The 23,574-nt window shown below is 48.1% G+C and overlaps 1 protein-coding gene across 1 annotated transcript in view; it reads left to right on the plus strand.

Moving 5' to 3' along the window:
* Tspan18 (tetraspanin 18) overlaps positions 1-23,574 on the plus strand; it is a 128,418-nt gene that overhangs the window by 20,704 nt on the left and 84,140 nt on the right. The window contains exon 2 of the mRNA XM_028778482.1: positions 4,440-4,520. The gene's annotated coding sequence lies outside the window, so the exon portion shown is untranslated. The remainder of the gene's footprint in view (positions 1-4,439; positions 4,521-23,574) is intronic.

Below are 23,574 nucleotides of genomic sequence, written 5' to 3' on the forward strand. Positions count from 1 at the left end.
CCATCCATCCATCCATCCAGTAATTCACCCACGCTCCCACCCATACATCGTCCAACTGTCTTTGTGCCTCCCTATACCCCATACCTAAAGCCTCCATACCTACCCATCCACACTTCCAGCCACCATCCATGTATCCATGTATATATCCACCTATCAGTCGTTCATTTACACCCTGCAACCATTTACCTATGCACACACCCACACATCCGCCCACCCTCTGTCTCTCCATTCCTGCAGTCAACTCGAACTCTACTCCTTTCAACCATAGAAGTTTTCACAAGTCATTCTCCACCTGCCCACCGTCCACCTCCCCTAACGGCCGGCCATCCATCCATTCAGCAGTTAGCTTCTACTAAGCCGGGGCCTGAGGTTCACAAAAGGACAAAGATGGGGTAAGATTCTGTCCCTATTTTGGCAGAGGCTATAGTCAAGTAGGTGGGAAAGAAATCACAAAATCCAAACAGTATATATTCTGTTATCCCCACACCCAGACACACATTATTAGGGTCACATAAGAGAACCGTGTGTTATCATGTCTGCCATGATACTGGGAACACTCCTCAGAAAAGGTCATTGAAGGAAGGTTTTGAAGGTGATTAGGAGTTTGGTAAGTGTTGGGAAGAGTAAAGCTCAGAGCTGGGAAAGGAAAGGGGGAATTCCAGGAGGAGGGAATATTAGTTAGGTAGAGCCAAGCATGCTGGCAGAGTCGCTCAGGTGAGTTCAGTCTGACAGGCCTGTGTTCCTACCATGAGGGCCTGAGAGTGGGCCTGGGGGCCAGTGGAGGATCAGATGATAAAAGATCTGTGTACCAGCAGCAGGAGGCTGTGAAACCCTCTGCAGCAAGACAGAGATGGTACTTGCTGTACGCTTAGGGGCTCACTGTGACATCGGAGATGGCAGGCTGGTGAGAACAGAGGCAGGAAACTGGCAGCCAAGCGTCAATCTCCTCTGAAGCCAGTGGACAGACAATCATGAACTTGAGCCTTGGTGGACATGGATAGAAGCCATGATGATGGAGGATTTAGAAGAAGGAGCTGGAAGAGGAAGGCTACCTGGAGAACCACACGGCAGTGTATGCCATGCTGGTTTTACCAGGGCTATAGGACTCAGCAGGCACCGCTGTAAAGGCAGAGGGCATTATCAATGTGGTACCCCATGCTGTGTTAGCTTGCTGTGTTTATTGACTTATGTTAATATATATATATACACACATATACATATATACACATACACATATATACAGATATATGTGTATGTGTATATACATACACATATACATATAGATGTTTTATCTGCATGGATGGATACGATTCACATGCACACCTGGTACCCAAGGAGTTCAGAAGAGGCCATCGGATCCTCTGAATCAGTGTTATAGATGCTTATGAGCTGTCAGTGGGTATAAAAGCAGCCAATGCTCCTAACTGCTGGGCCATATTGCCACCCCCAACCTGCTGTATTTAAATCAAAAGGTAGGGAGATGGAAAGAGAGATGCCCATGAGTCCCTCCAACTCGGGCTTTCACTGTAAGAGATTTTAAGATGTCACTTTTTTCAAAGTTAATTTTTAGTATCTCAGAAGCCAGGCTGAATCACATAAAAAGTGAGGTCATAATTAATTAAATTAACTGGTGCTATTAGGTGTAATTAAAACTACAGTGATTATGATCTTGGAATTTGGTGTCAGGCTCTCTGCTGCTTCCATCTTTGCCTTTCTTGGGGAGTCACCCATCAGCCCCCTAATTACTGAACTTGGCTGTCTCCCAGATGTGGTTTTGGGCTCTGTGTAGGTAGATCTCTTGTACTCAAGGCCACTTTCTGAGCTAGATTTTTGGTTTCATTCAAGGCTACCTCAGACATCAGGGAGAGCTTTATCCAAGATAAAACCGGTCTTCAGGAGTGGCGGTCGGGTAGGAGTTGAGTACCTTCTGCTCCACCCTGGCCTTTCCTTTCATTAGGTCAAGGGTCACTGCCCACTTCATCTGGCTACTGTCTTTCCACACTTGCTTCCTCGGATCCTTTCCTTGTCTCCCAGGGGTGCTCTGGCTGGAACATGGGGGACCCCCCCCCCTCCCCAGAGGCTGAAGATCCCAGCAGAGTGGCCTCTCTGGGAAAAGGCCTGGCAGGAGGTTTGTCTGTCCTGGCTATGTGGTCACAGCTCATCTCCTTTAGGCTGCAGGCTGGAGAGACCTGCCTGCCCTACAGATGCTCCAGCGGGAGCAGCCGACATGGAAAGTGATTTTGTCAGAGCTGGGCCCTGTTCAACCTCCTGACACGAAGCCTGCAGCTGCTTCTGGCTGGGGCCTTTAATTTCGTTAATGTGTGACATTCACCCAAGCTGCGTAGCTGACGGGCATGCTTGACATTAATACGTGTTCTGAGTGTTCCCTTGAGCTCATAAAACCTCATTATCAGTTCTGAGCCAGTAAATGCAGTTCCCGATCCTCAGAGGTGCCCCGGGCAGTAGAACCCTGGACATCTGTCTTCACCAGCCGTCAGACTCCTCCCTTTGTCCTGGGACTCAGTGTCTCAGCTCCTGGAGGGAGGGGGCAAGACAGACATCCCTAAAGCAGAAACCTTGCTTCAGGTTTACAGCCAAGACAGGAGACACCTTCTGATTGTACTTGCTGTGTATCTATCTGATGAAGACATGCTGACGTGGACACCAAGGCATGGTGGTAGAAAGGTTCTTGTGTCCTGAAATAGATATGGCCATAGTATCTGATAGGCAGATGGTAAAGAAGTTTGCCCCACCAGCACTATGGGATATGTTAAAGGCCAGGAGTATAGCCATTCTTACATTCAAAGGGGTACAGTGCCTCAGACTCCTGAGGTGTCCATTCTCTGTGTCAAGACTCTGTTTGTTGTCTGTGTATCATGAATGCACGTGCCACACAGTCAGATAGTTATAGATGTGGGTCACAGTCTATAGCTGTACCAAAGTTCTATCGAGTATTTTGGGTTGATAAGAATGGTCACTTCTGTGTCTAAAATGAAAAATATAACCAGGAACAGTGGCTCACAGCATTAGGGAATTGGAGGCAGAAGGTTCAAGGTTAGCTTTTCCTACAGAGTGAGTTGAGGGTCTTCAGTAAGCTAGGTGAGATCCTCTCTCTAAAATATAAAAATAACAACAACAACAAAAAACAAATAATAACAACATAACCTTCCAAAATGAAAATTCTGTATGTTCATATGTATGCACATGTGTGTGAGATAGAGAACATACTTTTCTGTGCGTGCATGCGTATCACATGTGCACATGTGTGTTTACTTGGATTTCAGCTGAAGCTGTCTTCTGGCCCATGATGCATGAGGTTCCCAGGGCTCACACTGCCTGATGGCACTGCAGAGACAGTGAGGTAAGGCCAAGCCTTGCCCCAGCTGTACCACTCTCCATTGGTTAATGTACTGAGAATCTGACTCATTAGGGGACCTTAGACTCACCCAGGCCCTACTAGGAACTCCCTCATGTGGAAGCCGTACGCATGTCAGTCTGGGTTTCCCAGGTCTAAGTTCTAATCTTCACCTTGCCAAAACTTTCTTTTTAGACTTTGAGAAGTTTGCTTACCTCCTTTGTGCTCAGGGTCTTCAGACCTGAAGTAGGCAGGCTTTCTTGTGGTGGTGTCCTGGTTCCTGTCTGAAGCAGCATGAAATGACATGGTCTCCACTGATCAGTTTGGCTCAAGTTTTGCGGTCCCAGGGTTACAACTGCAACCTTGTTCCCGCCTATTTGCCGTGGTGGCTGTAAGCCTTGCTTACACTATTCCTCTGTACTGTGACAAGCCAGTTCCTAGGACTAGCCTAAGCCTTGGCTAGCAAATATGTCACTAGGATGTGGTGAATTTTACCCTTCTCTGAAACTCCTTCTCCTCCTCCTCCTCCTCCTCCTCCTCCTCCTCCTCCTCCTCCTCCTTCTCCTCCTCTTCCTCTTCTTCCTCCTCTTCTTCCTTCTCCTCTTCTTCCTCCTCCTCTTCAAAGTGACAGGAGCGGCTGGGCTTCTGGCCACACTGTGGAGCTGAGATGTCACCTCCAAAGCCTCTCATCTGGTTGCTGATCTCCTTGTGCACAGTACTTGAAATTATAGGTCTGCCCAGAGAGCCAACATTCATGAGGTGATGCTGGACTTCCGTTCTTTAGTTATCAGAAAGGCCTTTGCGGCTCAGAGCAAAGATGTACAGGCTGGTTTTGGGCTCCACAGCTCACTGTCTTGGGCACATGAGTCCTGATGGTCTGGGGCTGGCATGGGAAGACTAACAAGATGGAAGATGCGTTTCTGGGGGTCTTGGGCTCTCTGCCCTGCTCTGGGAGCCCTGGTCTGGTTCAGATTCCAGGGGAAGGGGAGCCTGGAGTGAGAGTGTGTGCCATGTGTGGGCAGAAGTGCTCTGGAAGCCACATGTCATGCCCCACTAACCCACGCTTTCCCTCTTCCCCATCTAGAGTTGCCCTGACGCTGTCATCAGGAGTCTTCAAAAGGACCTCTCAGTTCCTTCTCAAAAAGGAAAAGGACAGCTGGAAGAGGTAAGGTTTCCTGACATGGTGGCAGTGGCCTGGCTTGTTCAATCAGATAACTAAACTTCTCATCCATCTCCTGCCCTCCAGGACCAGCCTTCTGAGGGAGGGAGAGTTTTTGGGCTCCTGCCCTAGGGGTAGAGGGCCGGGGAGGGCAACTTTACGTCTGTCTGCGTCTCCTGATGTTAATTCAGGGATGGCAGAAGCAGCTGGGGGACCCTCCAGAAGGGAAAACTAGCTCTAGGAGGAGGGCACAGCTCCCAGGAGCCCTTTCTGGTTGTCCTTAGCCTCCACCTCAGTCATGGACTGTGAAGACGAAGCAGATCCCTTGGGTACTCACCACCCCGAGGGTGACATGTAACATCACAGGACTAGCACCTGTCCCCTTGTCCGTGATAATACTGGGCATGACAAGACTGATTTCTACCTCTGGGGCTCTGGAACCCCAGAAACGCTGGGTGGCCTTGTGGAAGATTCCTGATTGAGGAGCTCAGGCCTACTGTCTCCTGGACAGCTGCAGCCGCTTCAAGGTGTGATCTTGGCATTATACCTACCTCCATTTTAAAAGAGAAGAGAAACCTGGTCTCAGAGGTGAAGAGACTTTCTCGGGGGTCACGAAGCACTGAGTGGTAGGGCGGGGTTTGAATCCCTGACTGAACAGCACCAGAGTTCTGGGTCCTTTATTCATCCCATGATTTGATGGTCAAGATTAAACTAAACCTATGAACTAAGTTGCCTGTGTGAAATTCTGGTTCTTGAAAAAGCATGAAAGCAGTTTGTTCTTTTGTCTTGAGTTTTTTCTTTAACACTGGACTTTTTTTATAAAATATCCATGGGTCTTGTTTTTCCTGGTCTTTTTTTTTCCTTTTTTTTTTCTGTTCCTAAAACTAGAAGGAGAGTAAGCAACATCTTCTTACATTATCTAGGGAGACCTGAGATGAGGAAGATTCTAGAAGTATCCTACACAGTTCCTTTTGTGAGCCCCTCTGATGCTTTCCCCATGCCAGAGGTTGTTGTCAGCAGGACATGGTGCAGGCGCACAGATTTGCTTTAACAGTGGGCTGGTGGTATTTTCTATCTAGCTGTCCTGCTGTCTGTGGCTGGCCTGCATTCGGCCGCCTTCCTCATTCCCGATTCAGTTCCTCAGCTGTCTTTTTGCGCTGTGCAGCAGGCTGCCTGTGGGTTATTCTGGCTGTGATCTAAGACTGAGGGGCTAGCAAATGTTGGGAATGGCTGAAGTTCAAGTGAATGTTGGTCTTTTGGGCATCTGTAGCCCGAAGTTTTCTAGCTTTGCAACCTCCAGCAGTAGCTTCAGCCTTGATCTCCACAGGAGGCATGTATATACACAGAGCCTGGATCTGCCCAGCTTCCTTTGTCAGAGGCCTCACACTACTGGGAGTGAGCTTGCCTCCCCAGGACAGTCTTTCTCCCAGACATGTCTTCGAACACCACAAGCGTCAGGAGTCATCACTGGATGGCCTTCTGGAGGGAGTCAGAAAGCCTGACAGTTGAGCCTGGGCCCTCCTGTAAACAGACAAATGCTAGTCACAGGAAGCAACATAAAATGGCCTCAAATTAACAGGCGGAGGCCAGGGCTGCATGGCCCTACCTTGTGCTGGGGTCTAGCTGTATCCAGCAAGTGAAGGACAGCAGCTCACCTGTGAAGAAGACCAATAGCATGTACCTCTTCGGGGCCCGGGTGATACACACTTCCCAGGTCATCTGTTCTGCCCTCTCAGCCTCTAACCACTCTGTAATCACAGCAGTCTTATCCTGTGTCCTGAGGGAAGGTGATGGCCAGAGGGAGTCACTTGCTCTACTTGCTTAGAACAATGACAGGTCTCTTGGGGTCCTATGGCCTCTCAGAGGACCTTCCTAAAAATACCCAGGCTTCCGGGCGTGAGCGTGGGTGTTTATCACCGAATAGTGATGCTACCCAGGAGACGCATACCTTTTCCTGTGCCTGGTCTAAAAATGGCTGGGAAAGGGGTCTGGCTTGTGTCAGTGAGCGCTCAGTTCTCAAGTTCTGGTGCTCAAGGCCATCAGGGTGTGAGCTGCCTTTCCCAGCTTCTACTCCAAGCTGACATAGTTCTCCCAGTCACCCTTCCTGGGCTCTGTCAGCAGGTAACTACTGTTGGTTGTAACAACAGCCAAAAGCCAACTTTGTGAGTTTCCTATGGGTGGGGTCATTTGAGCTTCAGAGAACTGATGCTCCAGGGTGCGTGTCTACCAGGAGCTTAGGGGAGAAATCAGGACAGGCCTCCTGACCCTGGAACTGTCTGCTGAACAAGCAAAGGCCACATCTTCCATACATGGCGACACCCTTCTCTAATTCTCTACTCAGCTTTGTACAGTGTGCACAGGACATGACAAAGGGTGTTCCTGGTCAGGCATCTGTAATCCCAACACTTGGAGAGACTGAGGCAAGATCAAGAGAGGCCAGATGATGACACAGTGAGATATTGTATGTGGAGATTATACATACATATAAACATATGTGTGTATACGTGTGTGTGTATATACGTGTGTGTATATACATGTGTGTATATACGTGTGTGTGTGTGTGTATGTGTGTGTATGTCATTCCTTCTCACACATAGGGTTGGGAGGGCGCCAGTGGGTCAGGATACAAAGAGTTGGAGTAGCTGAAAAGTGACTGAACAGATTGAATCTCTGTCTTGGGGTTCTTCACCCTCAGGAATTTATACTCCCACCGCTGAGAACTGGCTCTAACAGATAAGAACGTCTCCTTGGGCTGAGCAAAACCCTGTATGCCCTGTCTGCCTGCCTCGAATATGCTCCCTGGGGCTGCAGAGATGAGTGTGGCTACTTTTCTTCTCACACTCACCCGACCCTGCTCATATACTGGCTAAGGGTCCTCAGCCACCTTGGCCTCCCCTGGCAGCAAAGGTAGTGCTGCCTTGACTTCCACCCTCCTCTGAGCAGACTCAGCCTGCATCAAGTCCCTTCTCAGCCCCAGAGCCGAGCCTGACTCTAGCTAGGTTCTGACCCCAGCCAGGAAAAGAAGCCAGCTGTCTGTCCTCAATGCTGTGTGTGATATTGAGATACAGTGATTCTCATATCCTTCTGGGATTCCAACTTCTGCTCTATGTATTTTCAAGGAGCAAAAGGAATCTGTTGTGGTGGCGGACACGTTTGCCAGTGGTTCATCCCTGGGCGTGAGGGCACCATGTGATGGAGAGAACTTCAGCCCCTCTCCTCGCTTCCTATCAGCCTGGGCGATGTCCTCAGCCCACTCTCTAGCCCATGAAGATGTCCGTGAGCATCTCTACTTTCAGGGCAATGACCATGATGAGAGAGAACCAGTGTCCCCCCAAAGATGACATCAATGTCTTCTGCCCATCCCACACAGCCTGACCCGAGGCCTCCAGCCAGAACATAACTCCATGAGCCATCGTCCTGCTCATGCCTTCTATAGATTTCTCCTGACTTTGTGCCTGAGATACTCGTACTGAGGGGCCTCTTCCTCACTCATCTCAGTCAGTATCTTTCAGATCTTTCTAGCTTCAGGCTGGTCCTGTGTGTACCTGTAACTCACAACAGCCCCATCATTTCCGCCCCTTTTGAAAGCTTCCAGCCACATCTGTGTCTTCTTCCCTTTACAAGCTCAGGGTTCCTGTTTTGCTTTATGTATTTTTACATTTATTTTACTTTGAGTGTATTAGTGTTTTTTGCTTGCATGTATGCATCACATGTGTGCCTGGTGCCTATAGAGGGCTTCAGGTGGCTTATAGCCACCAAGTGAGTGTTAGAAACTAAGCCCTCATCCTCTGTAAAACTAAGAGGTGTTCTTAACTACTGGGCTATCTCTCCAGCCCCTCAAATTTAGTTTTAAGTCTACACAGAAAGGGTTCACTGGTGGGGGTGGGGGAGGAGCACACACTTGTGGTCCTTACAGGAGGCAAGGCCAGTGGACCTTCTTCTGGGAGCCTGCAGATCCCTGGCATGGTTGTCATGGAGCCAGGCAGACAGATCTGCTTGCTCACTGGGGTCTCCATTCTAGGACATTTTGGAGATATGATAATGTCTTCATTTCCCCCGGCGAGTAAATTGATTCCCTGTGTCACACAGCAGTGATGAGCCCACACTGCCCCAGAAGCTGTCACTGCTTAATAATGATGCAAATCCAAGCTGTGACTCACAGCTGGAGAAGGACTTCAGCTGCAGACTGAGTCAGATGACGACTGCATCATCAAGGGCTCTGTCAGCATCAGAGAAGGGTAGTGACAGGCCTAAGATCACACAGCAAGCAGTAGTAGAACTGGACCTCACTATGTTTTCTGACCAGCTCTGTACCCAGCTGCCACTTTTCTTGGTGAAAAGATAAAATAGAATATCATCTTGAACATCCTGCAAACAAAAGAAGCCTGGCCCTCCAATGCAATGATGTAAGCTATTATCTTTATTATTTGTGCCCTGCCCCAAGAGCTGCTGACTACAGGGCAAGGGAGTGACCCGCCCCGTGTTGTGAAGGAAGGAGACTGGGATTAAGTAAGGAGACTCTGGAATCTGAAGCTTTCTTTCTTTCATTTGTTTTCTAAACAGATATTACGTTGCAGAATTTTCATGTTCATAGCAGTTGAGGGATGTCGGGGAGCATTCTGATACGCCCTCCCCCCATCACCACAGACACAGCCGCCCACAGAGAACATACCTCACTGAGGCTGTGCCACATAGTCAGTGAACACACACTGGCATGTCACTGCCAGTCAGAAGCCTATGTAGGGGAGCATTCATGTCTGCTCCGTGTGTCCTGATAAATGAGAACAAACATGTCATGTGTCTCCTATCAAAGTGTCCACAAGATAATTTCACTTTCCCAGAGGTGTCTAAGCGCCACCTGGTCATTCTTCCCTCTCCCTAGTCCCAGCACCCACATATGTTTTTGTGTCTCCACAGAGCTGCCTTTTCCAGGGCCTCTCATGACTCGTTAGACCACTTGAGTCCCAAGCCTGCCATTCAGTCTGCATCTTCTCATGACTAGAGGGCTCACCTCTTCCCCTCACTTTCTCCCTCCCTCATTCCCTTCCTTTCTAAAACAAAGTCTCACTCACCATGTAGCTTTGGCTGGCTTCCACCTTGCAGTTCCCCTGCCTTGGCTTCCTAATCACTGGAGGTATAGGTGTGATCACAGTGTTGGGAAAAGTTATCTAGGGTTTTTTGTTTTGTTTTTGGTTTTGTTTTCCTTAACAAATTTCACATTTTACATTTAGGCCTGTGTTCCATGATTTTTGTAAATGATGGCAAACCTTTGTGTGGATGATGATGATAGTGGTGATGGTTATGATGGTGGTGGTGATGGCTGGGATGGTGGTGATAGTGATGATGATGGTGATGGTGGTGGTAGTCATGGTAACAATGGTGGTGATGACTTATGTGTAGTGTCTAGTTTCCCCAGCACCGCTTGTTGGATAGACTCTTCTTTATCATGTCACTTTTGCTTCTCTGTCACAGATCAACTTTATGAGGTCTGTATCTGCGCCCAAGTCTGTTCCATTAACAAGTTTGCCAGTTCCTCTTGGTCACGATTACTCTAGCAGTGCAGAATGTCTTCACCTCAGTAGCTCCTGCCTCACAATCTCTGTTCTTTCACACTGGATTGGTTGTCCTCATTAATTGGGTTTTGGTTTTGCCCATCTATGTAAACCTTAGAATCAGTTTGTTATTATCCACAGATGTCTTGAAAGATTTTGAGCAGATTCGGCTGAATCTGGAGCTCCAGTTGGGAATCCCTGATGTGTGGGCGGTAGTGAGCCCTCCCACCCATGAACAGGGACTATCCTTTGCCTTGGCTTTCCTTTGATTCTTTTCATCCGAGTTTTGTGTTTTTCCCAATTGGTCTTGTACAAACCTAATGTCTTCCTTTTGTTTGGGTCTTAGTAGGAATGGTTGTCTGCTCTTTAAAAACTTTCTTTATTTTTAAGTATATGAATGTGTCTAGTTCTGTGCACACCAGTGAGAGTGCCCATGGAGGCCAGAGGCACTGGGTCTTCTGGAGGCAGAGTGAGAGGCAGTTTTGAGCTGTCCCACATGGGTGCTGGGAACAAACTCAGATCTTCCACAGAAGCAGTGTGCTCCCTCAACTGCTGAGCCGTCTCTCCAGCTCTGTTTTTTAATATCAAATGTCATATGCTTATTGATATGTGAGAAGGCAGTTGGTTCAGTAGAACTATATCTAGGTGTGTTAGGCAGGGTTTCCCACAAGAATAGGAATAAGAATCAACAGTGTGTGTGTGTGTGTCTGTGTCTGTGTGTGTGTGTCTGTGTGTCTGTATGTTATAAGAAATGGGCTTCTTGCCGGGCGGTGGTGGCGCACGCCTTTAATCCCAGCACTTGGGAGGCAGAGGCAGGCGGATTTCTGAGTTCGAGGCCAGCCTGGTCTACAGAGTGAGTTCCAGGACAGCCAGGGCTACACAGAGAAACCCTGTCTTGAAAAACCAAAAAAAAAAAAAGAAAGAAAAAAAAAGAAATGGTCTTCTTCAAAGATGAAGGCTGAAGAGAACCGAGGCCAGCACTTGGAAAGTTGGAGAACCAGCAAAACCAATGACGTGAGTCTGAGAGCAGGAGAGGAAGGAAGGACAGCCAGTGTCCCAGGTCATGAAGTTGTGCAGTTTTCTCACTTAGAGTCTTAGTCCGTTTTGTGCTACGACAAGATACTCAAGGCTGTACAGTTTAAAAAGAACAGCTCCTTGCCCCCTCCTGAGTAGAGGCTGGGGAGCCCAAGACTGAGGTTTCAGATTGAGGTTAAACTGTTTAGTGAGGATCCTGTCTCCATGAGGAAATACTGTGTCCTCATGTGGTGGAGGTGGAGAGGCAAGAGCTGGTGCTGCTGGAAGCCTTGTTAGTAAGAGGCTTAATCCTGCTGCTTAGGAAGGGTCCAAGTATGCTGTCATTCCTCATCACGCACACACACACACACACACACACGCACACACACACACACACACACGGAAGATGAGGGCCAGCGAGAAGAGGCACTTACCACCAAGCTTGATGGTCTAAGTCTGATTCCTGGGACCCTCATGGTGGAAGGAAAGAAATTGTTCTCAAGTAGTCCTTTGACCTCCACGTGTGTGTTGTGTTGTGCATGGTTCTATGTGTGCACACACACAATCAAAATGAAAGAAATAAATGTGATTTTTTTTAAAAGGGAAAGGACAAAGCCACAAAAACCAGTGAATTGATACTGTTTTGTTTTGCGAGTCAGGGCCTCCTTATGTAGCCCAGTCTGGTCTCGAACTCACAACCTTACTGCCTCGGCCTCCTAAGAAATGAATTTGTAGGCATGTACTACCATGTCTTGTTCAATTAATACTTTAAAATTTTTATTTTTACTTGCATTTTATTTTAACATTTTTATATACATGGATCCTTTGCCTGCATGTAATGCACCATAGGCATGCAATACCCATAGATGCCAGAAGAGGGCGTAACATCCTCTGGGACCTGGAGCTACATATGTTGTGACCTGTCATGTGGGTGCTAAGAACTGAACCCAGGTCCTCTGAAAGAACAGACAGTGCTCACACCCACTAAGCCATCTCTCCGGTTCCTGTGTTAACACTTTTTCATTTACACTTACGTTTTCACACAGAGAAAAATGTACTTGAAGAAATCCCTGGGAGTGACACCCACAAGGTTCAGTGACTAGTGCAGATGAGACAGTAGTGTTGACAGCAACCTAGTGTGCGTGTCCTCGTCCCCACTGCCACTGTGCTACTGTTTATTTGAAAACTGTAGTCTAACAGCAGGGTAGCCAGCACCGTGGGGAGCTCTGACGACTGTGGCTACTTGCTCTGGAAAGGAACACACGACTCTGAATCCACAGCTGTTCGCTCTCTCTGAATTATGGCTGTACTCTACCCAGTCACCCACACAGCACCATGCTCTTCAGAGGCTAAAGAGCCAGGCAGGGGTAGAACACACCTGTAGTCTCAGCCCCTGGGAGGCTACGGCAGGCAGGCGGACAAAGCAAGCTCTAGTTTAGCCTGTGCTACCTTATTTTATATATTTTTTATTTACTGTCCATGTATACATACATACATACATACATACATGCATACATACATACATACATACATACATCTTTTGTTTTGTTTTCTCAATACAAGCTTTCTCTATGTAGTTCTGGCTGTCATGGAATGCTCTCTGTAGACCAGGCTGGCTTTGAACTCAGGGATCTACCTGCCTCTGCCTCCAAAAGTATGTAATATCATGCCCTGCTACATACATGATTATGTATGTGCACATATGCGTAATGAATACACGAAGCATGTGTACATGAGTGTGCCAGGGCTTGCAGGGAAGGGGTCAGAAGGCAACTTTCTAGAACTGAGTCTCAAATTCTACTCTGGGTGCCCAGGATTGAACTCAAGTTATCCGGCTTGAGTTGTAAGCCTTTTATAAGCTGAGCCATCTCACTGGCCCATGAGACCTTCAAGGAAAGAAAGAATGAAGAAAGGCAGGCAGACAGGCTATACAGACATATTCTTTGAAAGTGTCCACCATATTACTAAAACCTGCTAGAGATTGCAGCATTTTCTCAAACCCTATGAGATTGCAGTGGTCACTCAGATCCTGTGAGACTGCAGCAATCGCTCAGACCCTAACTTTCCACAAGGTCATTCTCAAGGCAGTGTTTCATTTCTGACCCTGCTCAGAACTGTTTGCTCTTAGTTGGTTTCAGGTTTGGTTTTGGTTTTACTTCAATGTGCGTGCGTGCGTGCGTGCGTTTGTGTCTGTCTGTCTGTCTGTCTGTCTGTCTGTGTCTGTGTGTATATGTGCATTATGTGTGTGCAGTGGCCTGTGGAGGTCAGAGGAGGCATTGGGGCCCCTTGGAGCTGAGGTTACTGACAGCTTTGAGGTACCATGTAAGTGCTGCGAACTGAACCTAGATCCTCTGCAAGACTAGTAAGCAGTTCTTGATGGCTGAGCCATTTCTTTATCCCCGGTTTGAGGTTTGTTTCAAAAGTCCATACGTGCAAGTCTTACATCTGTCACTTGTTCCCTGGAAGGATAGCCCACTGCCCTGTTCCCTCACTAATAATGTGGAAATGGCTCCCAGGGATCCTTGCAGAAGGATGGGATGGAACTAGGTGAGGACAGGAAAGGGACCTGTGATGGAGTCCTGCCATATGACTCTGGAACTTCGGGTGGCCTGTCCTGGAGATGAGCCCTAACTTGGTACCTGTTCAGATGTTGCTTCCTATGGACAGAGTCTTTGGTACCATCTTTGTGTCTGGCCTGGTGTTTGAGGAACTGAGCACAAAGCTTGGTCCTCAGAGTGGCGCCTTACTCTGGTGGCCTCTGGGAAGTCAGTCCCACTTGCTTTTAGCTCAGTAATACCCCTATCTTTGTCCAGGCCTTTCCCTCTCTCTCCACCCCTTTCCCTTTCAGTACAGCTCTGTGTGGAGGCAGATGTTTTAATTAAAAATTGCATAAACACCAAGAGATAAAGATCCAGGGGTTTTTGTCTTGTACTTCTGCCAAGACTCCCCAGACAGTCCTTTCTGTAGGAAGGGTCCCTAAGGAGCTCAGATCAACTTCAAAGAGGAGGCTTCTTAGGAACTGTGGAGCCATAAGGCAAGCATGTTCCGTGGGAGACCCTGAGGCTGGGGCATGAAGTGCCGAGCCTGTCTGCTGTCTTACTGTCCAAGTCCTCTGGCTTGTTCTGCATCCTAACAGTGTCAGTCTGGATGATGATTGAGAAAGGCAGAGGACATCTGTCATCACAGATTGGGGGTCAGGCCAAAGACTGGAATTTGGATTTTCTACTGTCCCAATAGCATCCATCCCATGCACAACCTTGAAGCCTCCGGAGGCAGTGAGGAGAGCCAGAACAGCACTGGCCACTTCCTTTAGAGAGGTCCCTATGGCCTTTAGGAAGTCCTTAGCACATGGGACTGGCCAGCCCTGGCATTTGTGCCTAAGTGGTCTCTATTGCTCATTCTCCTTCCCTGTCACAGGCGTTCCTAGCATCTCTTGCTGTAGACATTCCAAACCCCAATCTCTGGCCTCAAAGTGCTTGCTATAGGTTAATCCACCAGAATGTTCTCCAAAGATAACAAGGGTTGCGTGAGCGTGTCTGTTATTGTTCAGGCAGAAAAACAGCAGTCGGGAGCTTAGAAGATGCAGCGGAGCTGTGCTCCCCTCTCAGGATGAGAGGCCCCTTCCTTTCCTGCCTTTGTTCATGCCTGCCCAGACGTGGCTTCCATGGAATCCTGGCTAAAAAAGCCTCTCTGTTAGCTTCCTGCTTTTCTTTACTCCCGTCTCTCACGGCAGGACAGTGTGTGTGGCCTCTGCGGCTCAGAGAACCACTCAACTTCCAGCAGACATCATTGTCTGATTGCTTCTTGAGAGCCTTTCCAGATCTCATGAGCAAATTCACAGATGCACCATTACATACAGACGGAAGACATCTATACATGTGTGATCATGTGCATGTTCAAGCATGTGTGCACACATCTGCATGTGTGCACACATCTGCATGTGTCTGTGGAGGCCAGAGGACACCTTCAGGCGCTATTCCTCCTTAGGGCCATACCGTTTGGCTTTTGGGGCAGACTCTCTACCTAGGGCCTGGAGCTCAGCAGGGATTTTTCCAGCTTCCACATCCCTAACGCTGAGATGACAATTGTGCTGCCATGCCTGGCTTTTTACAGAGTGTGGGGATGAAATGTAGGCTTTCCTTGTATGATGTGCTGGCTAGTTTTACATGGAGGAGTGCTGCTTACTGGCTTGCTTCTCGTGGCTTGCTCAGCCTGCCTTCTTACAGAACCCAGGACCACCAGGTCAGAGGTGGCCCCACCCACAATGGGACTATAGGCTTCCGTACAGATCTTTGATATATTATACTATAATATACTATAGATATATTGTCTCAACTAAGGCTCCCTTCTCTTCAGTGACTAGCTATGTCACCACAACCTGAGGAACTGTATTAAAAGGTCACAGCATTGGGAAGGTTGAGAACCACTGCTCTCCTAAAGGTTGGTAGCTTCCTTCTATCAGTGATTTCATTTTAATTCTGACAGCTTTTGGGTGTTAAAGATTTAAGCTAAGTGTCAGATTGCTAAAAAGCAAAACCATAGAGGGAAAAGCTTGGGAAGAAAAGGTGCTGCCTTGTGGCTAAGTGGATTTTCTGTGTAACTGAGGATTAAGTAGGACACTTGCTCTGATTCCACTGCTGTTGTTGCCAGTCTTTCGAAAAATGTATTACCTTGCTCCCTGGTTTTCCTAAGTGCACCATAATGACCGTAATTGAATCTCTGTGCTGGCGGAGGATCCTTTGGGGTGGTGGGAGCACCACGGGAAATGTCAGTCTTCACGGAGTGGCCCAGGCCTGACTAGAGGAGCCTGCAGGCACGAGTGATGCACCCTGTGTGCTTGCACTCTGTCTCCCTGCATACCCTGCACCACAAGCTCAGGGAAGCTTTTCAGACTACAGCGTGGATACGGAAAGCCAGGTCCACCCGGTGTTTGACTTATCGGTCACATCTGGCTGGTGAAAGAGCTGAGTCTAAAGCCAACAACAGTGGCCATGGTGTTGGCACTGAGAGAAGCCCTGATGCTTAAATCCGGGAGAACCACGAGCACCTGACCGTCAGTTTCCTCCTTTGTGAGGCAGGCCCATCCTTGCACAGGGTTGCTATGCTAGAATGATGTGAGTGTGCTGGGAACCAGGGTTTTTGTATATTTAACGGGATAAAGCACATCCTCCCTGGTCCGTCAGGAGCACACCTGTCCTGGGATTCTACGTGTCCACCCACTTGTCATTTTTGCCTTCCTTCCTTCCTTCCTTCCTTCCTTCCTTCCTTCCTTCCTTCCTTCCTTCCTTCCTTCCTTCTCTGTGTCCTGGTGGGGAAAGAACCTGCAGCTTGGATGGCCAGTTTAAATTTGGATTCTGTCCCCTTCTCCCTGTGTGATCACAGTTCTGGGTTCCAGTGTGACCTGAGCTGCCTCCCACAGCCACCGTGGGGATTCAGTGAAGGGCTCTTGACTCCCAGGTACTACCATGGCTTTGGTACCATCACCTCAGGACTTGGTAAAGCAAGTTCAAGTCCCCAAGCTTCCATGAGTTTGGCTCATGGTGAAGATACCATGGGACTGGGCTTGGGTTCTCCACCCTCAGCCTGGAGGGGAGGGAGACATTAAGCTAACTTCCCGCCAGATCTCCCCAATCCCACATGATTCCAAGGAATGGTCTCTCTGAAAAGGGACTGTGCGTAACTCGTGATAGGCCCCAGGGCCCAGAAGATCTCTCTCCAACCAGGATCCATGCATTTCTCCTTGGACCATAAACTTGGAGCATTTAACAGACTCCCCCTTCCTCCTTATCCAAGGACCTAAGGAAGGCAGAGGTGTATCTGTGAATGACCTCTGACCCTATTGAAGGGGAAGGATATTCTTCCGAGACAAACTCAACCGAGTGAGCCCATTTGGTGTGGTCTCTTGGGGTTCTGGGTCAAACACACGTGGGTCCTGTGAGTCAGTCTGCTTCCGCTCCCTGGGGAACAATACCTACTCCTGATGGCCTTGGTCACCCGTCCCCCGGGATAGTTAGTCCCAGGACTATTTATGGCTGGGAGTAATTGCATCAAACCAGCTAGTCACTCTGGGGATGTAGCTTAGTTGTTAAGAGCACTTGCCTAGCATGTTCAAAGCCCAGGCTTCCACGTCCAGCACTGAATACTAGGTGGTTTCTGAACCTGTATGCTACGATGACCCTGTGAGTGTGCTGGGCACCAGGGTCGTTGTATGTTTAAAGGGATAAAACACACCCTCCTGGTTCATCAGCTCTGGAGAGGTAGAGGCTGGAGAATCAGGAATTCAAGGCCATCCTTGGCTATAAAGTGAGTTCAAAGTCAGGGTGGAATACTGGAGACTGCTTTAAAACAAACACACAAACACAGTCACTGTCATGTTTTAAGAGCGGAGCGCTGCCTGGGTACAGAGCACCTACGTTGGCTTCTTTATTTATGCATTTATCTTTAATGGGAAGGCTGAGAGAAACTGCATGGTTTGTGAATATTTACAGGCAAATTACAGGGAGGAAATGAATTCACTCTTCTCTCCCACTGTTAATAGATCATGCTGGCTCCTGCCTCCCACATCCTTCCCTTTTCTTTCTTGCAGTTTCTTGTAGTCTTTCTGCGAGCCACAGAGGGGACAGCTGGGTAGATGTGGGGACTTGATGTGCTGTTGCTTATGGAGTATCTGCTGTATGTGGACGTACAGCCTGGAATACATTTGTATGTGCAGGATACCGGGTGGCCTAGTCATCTTGTGGTTGCTACCTTGCTGGAGGCCACTGTCACCTGTGTGCTGAGTCACTGTCACTCAGGTTCCAGGCAGAGTCCCTGGCTCCTCACTGCTTTGGTGGAAGGAGAAGCAGGGCTTTTTTCCCCCCATGAAAGTCTAGGTGAAGTAGGCCTTAGGGGAGGAAAAGACAAGGCTGAGTGGGTTTTCTTAATTTTGAGAGAAGGGGTGAGGAGTTGTCTCATAAAGCTCAAACTGGCCTTGACCTCACTATGTAGTGGAAGATGACCTTGAACTCATAATTTTCCTGCTTTTTCTACCTAGCCCTAAGGCTGAGGTTACAGATGTGTGTTACGATGCTGGTGATGGAACCCAGGACTTTTTGCAAGCACTCTACCAGCTGAGCTACAGCTACAACTCTGAGTAGCTTTAAAAGAATATTTTAACACCTTTAATCGGATATTAAAACATCTAATCTCTGTGATGCTTTGGCACATACCTCTGTGTACACACAAGCATGTAGGTGTCCACTAAGCTTTCTTGGTGGATGATGGACACTGTGGTGCTACCTATACTGTTCTGGGGGTTGTGAAAGTACACAGTAGGTCAACAAATCTTTGTTGGTGATGGTGGAACCTTCCAGCAAAGCATCATGTATCTACAATGTTCTGTAACAATACAGGGCTCTACAGGTTCTAAAACTGACCTAGAACTCCCACGCACATCCTCCCCACCACGTTTTGTTCCCTCACCCCAGAGAACTGCAGGCCTTGCTGACTCCATGACCCAGTGACAGCTCAATCCCTTTGACCTTGTACAGCACAGTCCTGTCACGATATCAGCGTTTCCGCCAGCCCAGAAGTCTCTCCTGTCCAGCTGGCAAGATGACTCAGTGGGTAAAGGTACTTGCTGCCAAGTCTGGTGACCTGATTTCAGTTCCCAGAACCCACATTGTGGAAGGAGAAAACAGACTCCTGCTAGCTGCCCTACGACCTCCACGTGCGTGCCCGGCATGGGTGGGAGTGCAAGCTTACACCTATGCATACCCATAAACAAGTACATTTAAGGTTTTTAAATAAAGACGTTTTCTCCCATCCCTTTCTAATCTCTCGTTGACCCCTCCCCAGGGACAACAGTCGTTTCTATTTCTACACTCTAGCTTTACCTGTTCTAGAACATCCTAAACATGGAATCCTACAGCAGGGGTTTCCTACCTTGAGTTTCCAGGACTGAGCTTAATGTTTTAAGACTCATCCTGGCTGTTGCCAGCATCAGTAGCTGATTACTTCTTAGTCCTGAGTAGAGCTTTTCTCTCTGTGTCAGTAACAACTTGCTTAACCACTAGCGTTGATGACCTTTCTATTGTTTCCATTTGAGGCTATGATGTAATTAAGCCTCAATGAAAACTGAGTCCAAGTCTGCACTTGGAGACAGACTCCCTCCCACCCTTGGCAAATGTCTTAGAGTCATAATAATTGTATCAAAGATCAAACATAGGCTTAAGTTACTATGAGATACCCCTGAGGTGTATTCTAAAGAGCAGATGGCATTCCAGGCTCCTACCTGTGGTTTCTGAAGCCTGCTCGTTCCTCCACTGCTCGGCGCTTTTGAGGCTTGCCTTTCTACTTTCTCCCTTCTACGCCTTCCACTGTTGGAACTCTCTGTGTCTTGATATTGTTAGCTGCTTTGTAGACAGAGTCTTGCTATGTAGCCCAGGCTGGGATCTTTCTTCCTGCCTCAGCTTCCTGAGTTCTAGGATTATAGGTCTGTGCCACCATGCCCCCTCCTTTATTTGTATATGTATATATATCTTGCTCTGTGTGTGTGTGTGTGTGAGTGTGTGTGTGTTTGTGTTTTCACATGTGCACAAGTGTGTATGGTATGTGTGGAAGCCAGAGATCAAGGTTGGGGTGGCTTTCTCTATTGTTCTTCACCATATTTTTGAGGCAGGGTCTCTCCCTAAATCTAGAACCCACTGACTGGATAGACTAGCTGGCCAGAGGCCCAGAGATCTTCCTGCCTTTGCCTCCCCAGCGCTGGGATTAAAGCACATGCTACCACAGCTTTTGAAGTGGGCTGTACTCACTCAGAAAGCACCGTTGGAACGAAGCCCTCCTTACCACCCTTGTCTTCGGCTGACACTGTTGAGCTAGTGATAATGAACATTTTTGCTGCGAACTTTCTGTCATTTGAATATTTTCCTGCCTGAAATGATCTGTCTGCTTGTCTTCTGTGTCGTTTTTATTTGTGTTGTTGTTTTATTGTTAAGGGAATTCTTCAGTTTCTCACAGAAAATATAGGGAACCCTCTTTAAGACCTTGTAAGTAGGCAAAGATTTCTTGGGCCATTAAAAATAGTAACCATAAAAGGAGGATTCAATAAATTGGACTTCATTAAAATGAAAAACCTCTGCACAGTGTAAGGAAATGAACAGGAAAGCCACAGACAGGGAACCAATAACCACAGCGTGTATGTCTGGAAGTCTCGGCACTGTTTCTGAGCTAACTCACATAGGAACCTTGTCCGGTCCTCTGTGCACCTATGATTTTACTCCCTGCACATGCTAGAGAGCTCTGCAGAACCCCTATCGTGGATGGCCCCATGGAACTCCCTAGCTCTTGGGATTGATCCCAGCACCTTTGCCATGCCCATAGGTTCTGTCTCTCTCCTTTGGAGCATCTGCACCAGTATTTTGGGTCCTGCTTCCCAGGCCCCAAAGCATCATGGGAGCTGACCTTTCATAATCTGTTCTCTGGAACACATTGTCTCTGGCTGTTCATGAAGCTTATTCGACTCACCCACGAGGCTTTCATCAGGCAAGCCTCCAGGGATCCCAGGAGCACATGAGAGGAGAGAGGCACAGCCACTGTGATTGGCTTGAGAGAAGCTGAGGCACGTCTTAGAAGCAGATTATCTGATACAGGTACACATAAATGGTTCATAGCAAAGTAGGGTCTGGGTACTGATGGGTTCAGGGCACAATGGCCATCATGCTACTGTCAAAGGCTCCTCCTGGGACAACCCCAACTTTAACTGTCAAGGCCTGGGGAGAGACTGAAGCAACAGCTGATCACCAAACAGCTGTTTATTTAACATCTTTACAGTAGCCATGTCAAACCATTATCTTCTCACAAAGCCAGTGCTCCCAGCTGTGCCCTCAAACTGGGCTGGACTTCTTGTCATTGTAAACTCTCCAGAGACTGTTGCTGTGATGAGACACCTATCAAAAACAACTTGAGGAAGGGAAAGGAAAACCTTTCCCTCACAGTTCAAGGGTGCAGTCCATCAGGGAGGAGTTTGATTCAACTGGTCACACTGCATCCACAGTCAGGAAGCAGGAAGAAATGCATGCTGGTCCTCCCCTCACTTTCTCCTTTTTATTCAGTCCAGGGACCCCCCAGCCTATGGGTTGATGCTACTCAAATTCAGGGCACATCTTCCCTCTTCAGGTAGACATCCCTGGGTGCCCTAACAAAAACACCCAGTGATGAGCCAGCCAAGATAACAAGTTTAACCATCACAGGGAATCAGGGATCCAAGCTCCCACCCCTCATGTTTATTTCAGCATAAGAAGGTGCCATTGTGACATTCTTTGTCCATCGTCTGCTTTTTTCCTGGACAGTGGACTCTCAAGGTAGCCAGTCCTGTAGTCTTGCTCTCTGCTTATGTTTCAGAGCTCTGAGCTATGCCCAGAGCGTAGAAAGGGCTCAGATATCTCAGGAAGATCCAATGCCAGCACATAGCCATCTGAAAGCTGTATGGAGTGAGAATATTCTTCCTGTTGGGAAACTGAGGCTGAGGGAGTGTGTGGGGGGGGAGGGGTCTCACAGCAAGTTCAGGGAGGGTTAGGGAGTGGGCAGCAGATGTAGTTTTGAGAATTTCTATGGAAGGCTGATTCTACCCCTTATTCTAAATTATTAACCGATCGTGCCGGCGGCGAATGCTATAAAAATGCGGGGTACTGTATAAATAAAATGTATCATTAAAAATCTCAGTGGTGATTTCAATCGCCCTAACGTGGGTAACAAGACGAAGTGTTGGGGCTCAATCAGAACAGGGCGGGCTCTGAAGTCAGGTGTCACATGGGGTTTGAGAGACTCCATGTCTGCAGAGGCTTTTGTTAACAACCATAAAAGGATACTTGTGGAGTAAACCAGAGATGCACACAGCCATTCCTGGGCCCCAAGGCCAGGAATTCAGAAGTGACAGCTTGCTTTCTCTAGTCAGAGTTCACTTACAAAGTAGATGGCCTCTGACTGCTTTTGTAATCTCTCTGGACTGGCTTGTTAACAGCAGATCCAGCTGAATCTCCTGTAAATAGTTGCAGTTTTCAGATGGCAGTCTTGAATTTGGGAACTTTAACTCTGACGACAAATTTTCATGTATTTATGCATGCCCCCACCCCCTAACACCATCCTTCTCTCTTCAAACACCCCCTTTGTCTTTCAGCTATTGCACCCCTGGGGGTGTTTTCAGCTTTCCACAGAACGCGTGCAGCTTTGGCGCAGTGGGCTTCTATCGTTCACAATATCCCCTTTGTTTGGAGGTTTCCCCCTTTCTTTTTATGATGTAGACATTGGGATATTGACTGGATTTAGCAGGACTAGATATAACATCCTGTTTGTTTGGAGCAGGGTCTTATGTGGCTCAGACTGGCTTTGAGCTCACTATGTACCTGAAGATGACCTTGAACATCTGACCCATCCTGCCTCTACTTCCCCAGTGCTGGGGTGACAGGTGTGTGTTGCCATGTCCAGTTTAATCAGTGCTGGGGCTCAATGTCAGGTCTTTGAGCATGATAGACAAGCCCTCTATCACTGAGCCACACCGCCAGTCACTCACTGTGAGTCTGTGGGAGAATGACACTGGGTTTAGTGGGCCACAAACTCCCCATTTTTTGACAGAAAGGTCACAAATTTCGAGCTTGGAAATAGGAGCTGGCTGGGTAAGTGTTGTTTCTTTCTTTCAAGGGTTGGTCACATGAGAGTTCAGAGGGCAGAGTTCAGTAAACATTCGGCAGGTTGAAACTTCAGAGAGCAGGGGCCCCAGGCAACAGCCTTTCTTCCTAGGACGCTTGCTCTCAGGGCACTGTGATTATCAGCGAGGTCATCTCTGAGGCTCTCATTGAATATTGTCCCATGGAACTTTCGGTGACAATAGAATGCTCTAGATCTGTGCTGTCCAAACTCAGATCCGTAAGGATTTTCTTTTAGGAAGTCATGGAAGATAAACCCTGAGGAAGCTTGAGACCTTTGAGGTCAGCCTATGATGCATAGAAGGCTGGCTGACCTTGAGTCCTTTTATCATGTGGGGGTGGGGGGGTGGGGGAGGGGGGGTGGGGGGTGAGTGGGGGTGTAGGGGGAAGCATGCTCTGGAGGAGGCATCAGTCTTGAGGATGCTGGTCTGGAAGCCATCCAGGGGTGGAGTGCATGCCGAATACCAGGGATTACGGTATTCGGGGAATGAGAAGAAAAATATCCCCAGAAGCAGCAGGAAATGTCTTTATTTTCGCAGTCTGCCAGCGGGGCACACTGGGAAGGAGGAAAGCAGTGATGTGTGCTTAATTAAGTTCTAGGGGCTCTGGAGGCTGGCACCCGGCCATCCTCCTTCATGTCTTATCTATTAGGAACATGCAGGGCATCAAGGACCCTGAAGTCCTCTCAGATCCTCAACCTATAGCAAGGAGCTTGTTTGGGGACCTAAGGGTAGAGGGACACACAGCTCATGCCCAGGGAAGTTAACTTCTCAGGATTTTCAGGGCAGTCAGGTGAACACCATCATGCAT

The sequence above is a fragment of the Grammomys surdaster genome, unplaced genomic scaffold, assembly GCF_004785775.1.
Source record: "Grammomys surdaster isolate TR1022 unplaced genomic scaffold, NIH_TR_1.0 338, whole genome shotgun sequence".
Taxonomy (NCBI): Eukaryota; Metazoa; Chordata; class Mammalia; order Rodentia; family Muridae; genus Grammomys; species Grammomys surdaster.